We start from the raw sequence: 6471 nt of genomic DNA on the forward strand, positions 1-6471 counted from the left end.
TGGATATTGATTTTTTTTTTGTGCACACACTTGCAACTTTCTAAATCTATTTTTCTGCAACTACAGAATTTGAGACAAATGTTACTACTGTCTTTCAATCAGATTCCCCGCCCCCATCCCTGCAGCAATCTTTATTTACAAAAAAAACAGTTGAAGCTCTGAATTAAAGCAACCTTGAGTCAGAAATTATTGTGCACCAAATCCAATGTGCTTGTGATATTTTGATTGGAACTGTCTATAATCCCTTTCTCAGTATCCTTATTTTCTTTTTCCAATGTCTACTCTTTCCATATTCCACCTAGTCACTTCATTCCATCTTCTAATTACTCAAGTTCCAACTTATTGAATTTTATAATGGGGAGATGGCATTTGACCTGCATCATATCTTTTTCCACAAAAATATTCATCCATGTTGCCCTTTTTATTTTTAACCCTATGCCCTTAACTAGCTTTTTAATTTTATTCATTTTCATTTTGTAAGCTAGTTAAGGATATTCATTGTTTCAGGAAATCCATTTGAGGAGAGCTCAGAGTTTGTAAATTTATCTTTATAGCTATGACCGCACATTCCTTTTTTATTCGTTCACTGGATGTGGACACCCCTGGGCTGGAATTTATTGCCCATAAAGTGTGTCTTAGCTAGGGAGTTCCAGGATTCTGACCCATTCTTAATACTGATCTGGTGTATCATCTTCATCTCCTAACAGCGCCCCACACTACGATCAATACCTATTGTGGAGTAACTAATGCCTTGTATAAATTCAGTGTTTTATATACATTGCTCCATGAATAGAACGCATCCATTTATTTTATTGCTGTTTACTACTAGTGTTCTTTCCAACTAAAGATTTTTCTCTGCACAATTAGCGCACTTGTAATTTTTACCATCTTACTGCTCAGAATAAACTGCAGTTTTCCCCCATAATGATCCTTTCATGATACGTCATGATCCTTTCAGTACATTCCACAGTCACCTGCGCTCGTCTGATTTCACACCTGTGGCTTTTCTGCGATTCTGGATGGTGAGCATTGGCAGGATATTTGATCATGAAATGTTGTAGCTGAGTGACCTGATCATCATATGTAAGGAGATTTGGGGACAATTTCAGTTTCCCCACTATAGTTCTGCTGAAGCTGATGGTTCTGATCAGAGCAAGAGTGTACAGACTCGATAATCTAATCTGGACAGTACAGAGAGCAGTGCCCTTCTCCCCGATCAACAGACTTTTTTTTTACAGGGTTGAACTGGAAGCTGGTGACACATGGTTAGCACCAGGCACCTGGGTTCAATTCCTGGCTTGGGTCACTGTCTGTGTGGAGTCCGCACATTCTTCCCGTGCCTGTATAGGTTTCCTCTGGGTGCTCTGGTTTCCTCTCAGTCTGAAATAAGTATAAGTTAGGTGAATTGGTCATGCTAAATTCTCCCTCAGTGTACCTGAATAGGTGCCGAATGTGGTGACTAGGGGATTTTACAATAACTTCATTGCAGTGTGAATGTAAGCCTACTTGTGACGCTAATAAATAAACTTTAAGCGTAAACACCTTTGTTGCTCCATGTTGTTTTCTTTCTGAAGTACATTCAAATTGCAGCCAAAGGGACAGTATCCTTTGCCTACTGTGAAGCAGCTAACGTTATACATGTGGGATTGTGGATAGGGATCCCAGTTCCCTTCACTACATAATGTAGTGCAATGGACCTGAGAATATGGATCTATTTAATCAGATTTTATTTTAAGGGTGTAAGTGGATTATCAATGTCAAGCTTTGACTGTCAGGTTTATTTTGGCATTTTGCTAACTGCTGGTATCAGCACAATTTACTGTATTAACGTGCATCTTGTCCAAGTGGGCATCAGTTGGACAAATTACTTGCTGTGAATAAATAGTGCAAAATACATGTCAGAATAATTTTGCAGACCTATCACATTTTGAACCACTGTCCTGTTTTGAGTATTACTATCTGTATTAGTTAGACACTATGATTTAGTAAGTTATAGTATGCATTTTGCAATTATCCTTTTTTGTTGACAATTGTAATTGTTGGGACCATTGAATTGGTTGGGATGCCAATTATTGTGGGTGTTTTTGGAGAAGCTTTACCTTAGTTCTACCAAGGTTTGAGTGTGGAAGGATTGTTGAAAACAAAAATATTTTTGTTAATGTTACAAGAGTTTAACATGGGCAGAGTTGTTAATTCTAGATATTGCACTTTTACTTGGCACAGTGGCAAATTAGGAGTTTCAAATCTTCAGGCTGAATGTTATTGTTCCTTTGAGTTCTTTAGTTGCTTTTATTAATTTGGAGAAATGTTCTGTGGCTGAAAACAGCAGTTAAGAAATAACTTTCTGGAGGACAGTTCTGCAAACACCAAGCATAGTAATGTTGTGGTTGCAGCGTACAAGAATCTGTGACCTCGTTCAGATAAAGTGAAATCCAGTTTGCAAAATCCTGAATACTGATTGTTTGAACTATTAAGCAACATTTTGAACAGGTTAGAACTACATTTAATTATTGGAGATTTCAAACATCAGCCAATCAACAGCATAGAGTCATGTCATGAATATCACCAAATTCAGTGAATAAGTTGCACTTTTTAAAAAGGGTAAGTTGAAATGTGCTTGGTAAAGGATCTGCTGCAACCTCTGGTTTTATTTAACTTGGTGAAACAGTTCGTAGAAGACCTGGCGTGTAGATAGTTTGAGTTACTGATCAATTTCTTCAGGATCTTGAGTGTGCGTGCTCCTGCACCTGGTTTGTGAGGGTGCACCATAAGTTCTTATGTGTACCCTTTCACTAGGATGTGTCTGATCCTTGGCACTAATCACTACTGATGCCTTAACATGGTGAGCCATGTTTTCTGCTGGTTTGAATGATACCAAATGTGTAATGGTGGCCAACCAAAATGGTTTTTTTATTCTTTCATGGGGTGTGGTAAAGCTAACATTTGCACATCCCTAATTCCCCGTCAGTAGATGGTGGTGAGCTGCCTTCTTGAATCGCTGCAGTCCATGTGATGTAGGTACATCCGGTGTTGGGGAATTCCAGGATTTTGATCCATCTTCGATTGTTGGTTCATGCAGCTGTAAACTTGTGCTGTTTCTTTATATATTTCTGCATGTACATTGAATCAATTCATAGCTGGTTCAGAATAAAAATGTTGGAAGTTTCTGAAGTGATAGTTGATGCTTCTTCACAGCGTGCATTCAGTTTGCAAATTATGCACCAGTCCAGCTTTGCTTGAGGGTTGCACCAGGGTATAATTAAACATTCACTCCTGCTTAAAGATCTGATGCTACACAGTCCAGCCACGCCCTGGTAGATGGGATATATGACCCTGAATTAACTTATGGGCATGATCTCAAACGGTTGCCCATTTAAGGCAGAGATGAGGAGAACTTTCTTATGAGGGTCATGAATCAGTAGAATTCTTTACTGCTGTAGAGGCTGGGTCGTTAAGTAAGTTTAAGGCTAAGAGACATTTTTTTAGTAAGGCAGTCAAGGATTATGGGGCATGATAGAGTTAAGGATTATCAGATAATCATGATATCTGAATTGTGGAGAAAACTCAATGGGTTGAATGGCTTACTTCTGCTCCTATGTCTTCTGTTAACTATGTCACTGGAAATATTCAAAGTTGATGAAGTGTTGGAAAGACTGTCAGTACTTAAACTTGACAAGGCATAAACTTGACATGAGATGCATCCAAGGATATTGAAAAAAATGAGAATGGACATTGCAGGGGTGCTGGCCATATTCTTCCAATCTTCCCTGGACTCTGGAGATGCCAATGGACTGGAGAATTGCAAATGTTAAACCTTGTTCAAAAATGGCTGTAAAGATCAGCAATTACAGACCAGTCAGTTTAATTTAGTGCAGGGGAAGCTTCTAGCAAAAAATTTGGAACAAGTTGTAACTTTGGCTTCCTATTTCATCCTGAACTGAGCTTATGACACCATGTGTTCACCACCACCACAAAGACAGCCAATTCTATCATCGTGTTTCTTCTCCCCACCTCCTCAGTTCAGTTATTGAATCCTTCATCTTTGCCTCTCTCACCTCTAGCCTTGACAATTACAATTGATCTTCCTGCTTACTTTGTAGTGACTGTGGAGTATGGCTCTTTAGAACAGCACAGCAGAAGAGGGTCACCTGTCTTGAGGGTCCAATTGGAACTGAATGAATGATCACATCAGAAGGAGTTTTCCATGGGCTGTGATATCCTGTACCTGATTTCTCTTGGTCAATAAAAGGTCTAAAAAGACTTGACATTGCTGAGGGGTGCCACATCATTACAGCTTCTACCATGCACCCTTGATAAAGTTCAGTACATCTAAAATTACTACTTGTGTTCCAGCTCTACTTGTTCACCCACCAATTCTTTATTCTCTGACCTAAGTTAGCTAAGAAAGCTTCATTTAAATTTCTCATCCTTGTTTTCAATTCCCTTGAGGGTCCCTTTAGCGTAATCTCCTCCAGCCCTGCAATTCTCCAAGATCTCTGTACTCCTACTCTGACCTTTAGTGCATCTGTGATTTTAATCACCACCATTGACAGTTGCGCCCTCATCTGCTTAGGCCATAAGCTCTAAATCCTTCCCTAAACCATTCTGCCTCTCAACCACTCCTTTTAACGAGCTCCTTAAAACCTCTGATCAAGCTTTTAGTCACTTGTTTCAATTTTTTTTGTGGCTTGGTATCGGTGTCAGAATGTGTGGCCAATTCAGTTTCTCGAGTTCATTCTGCCGTTGACATCATGACTGATTTGTAAACTTAACTCCGTAAACCTGCGTTGCCCCGTATCCCATAATCTAAGAGTTCCAAACCCCTCCCACCCTCTGCTCACGTGTTTACTAACTTTGTTTAAAGCCAGGCATTTAAGTCATGTAGAATTTAGGCCTAGGAAAGAATCACCAAAAATACTTTTTCACAAATCTACTGTATCTGTTCCGCTTGCATTTTGTTAATGTTGCAGTGAAGGGCACTGGGAGCATTTTATTACTGAAGGTGATATTTGTAATAGTGCAGCAAAACTGCCTAAAAAGCTGCTAGAGTAGAAAGGCTGTGAGCATCATGTCCTGATAGTGAAGAATCTGCATGTTCGGCAAGAATTGTTTAAAACTCCTTTATTGGAAATTCCAATGCACACAGCCCACATACGGATCACATCAGTTGGAGTTTTCCAGCAATAAATGCTGTTGGATGTTACTGCCTACATGTTTACAAAAACAAGCAGCAACTGAATTCTTTGTTTCAGCATTTAGGCTTTATTTGTAGTGACAATGCACAACATTTAAATATCGGAATATGGGAGCCTGAAGTCTCAACTTTTCACCTGTACCAAACATTCTTGTAACATTCTTAAGTCAATCGATTAAACAGCTGATTCTATGTGAAATATCAAATGTTAGCATTGAGATTCTAATGATTTTGCACTCTTTGACTATTTTCCATTTCCTTTAAACATTTGAATTTTAAAAGCCCGTTGTAACCCTGCAAAAGACAGGGATTTGAAATGGTAGGTAAAGATGCTAATGGATGAGCTTTGCCTCCTTATAGAAGGCAAATGATTGCCCATTCATAATCTTGTGATAATAAACATCTCGTAACTTATTGGGTTTCTCTCTGTGTGTAGTTACAAAATAATTACCGATATATTCTGGGGTTATGAAACTGGAGGCAGTTAGGCTCTGAGTAAGGTGTGATCCTGGGAAATCAGTTTAATTTGGACCCACCAGAGTGCTATAATATGGCATTGATTATTGTCACTAGACTGAGGTTATATTTCTAGAAATGAGTCAATCTGAGAAATTCTACATGTCCATCTGACAGAAATAAAGCAGCTTTTATAGTTTAAAAAATCATCCTCCGGATGGCAAGATTAGTGTTTAATTCTCTAAGGTAGTGGGGAGCAGCTATTTGAACTGCTGTAGTCCGCCTGTTGATAAGGGAAGGGTGGCAAGTGCAGTGGAGAATGGGATGCATCTGAAGTGGTGGTGCAACTGCTGTCTCTGGGTGGTCATGGGTTTGGGAGTTGAGAAGTGAATGTTTAGTACACACTGCAGTCAGTAGAAATATTGAATATTTAAGCTAGTGGATGAAGTACAATCAAGTGGACTGCTTTGTCCTGGGTATTGGCAGTTTGCCTGCGTGTTGAAAGATGCACCATCCAAACAAATGGACAGTATTCCATTACATTCCTGACTTGTGCCTTGAAGGTAGTGGCAAGGGTTGGGGGAAGTTGATAAGTGGGACATTTGCTGCAGAGTACCAAGTCTTTCCTGCTTTCATAACTGACGTGGCTGCTCCGGCTAGCTTTCTGACCAATGATGACCTCGCCTTCCTGAGTGCTGGCAGATTTGGTGGTGTTGAATGTCAAAGGAATGAATATGGGCACTTGTAACAGGTGGTGTTTGACGTGTGTTGCATGAATGTTACTTGCAATTTATCAACCTGAATGTGTCCAGGTTTGGGGA

Source organism: Carcharhinus amblyrhynchos, chromosome 20 (genome assembly GCF_965287045.1).
Source record: "Carcharhinus amblyrhynchos chromosome 20, sCarAmb.v2.hapA, whole genome shotgun sequence".
NCBI classification, from domain to species: Eukaryota; Metazoa; Chordata; class Chondrichthyes; order Carcharhiniformes; family Carcharhinidae; genus Carcharhinus; species Carcharhinus amblyrhynchos.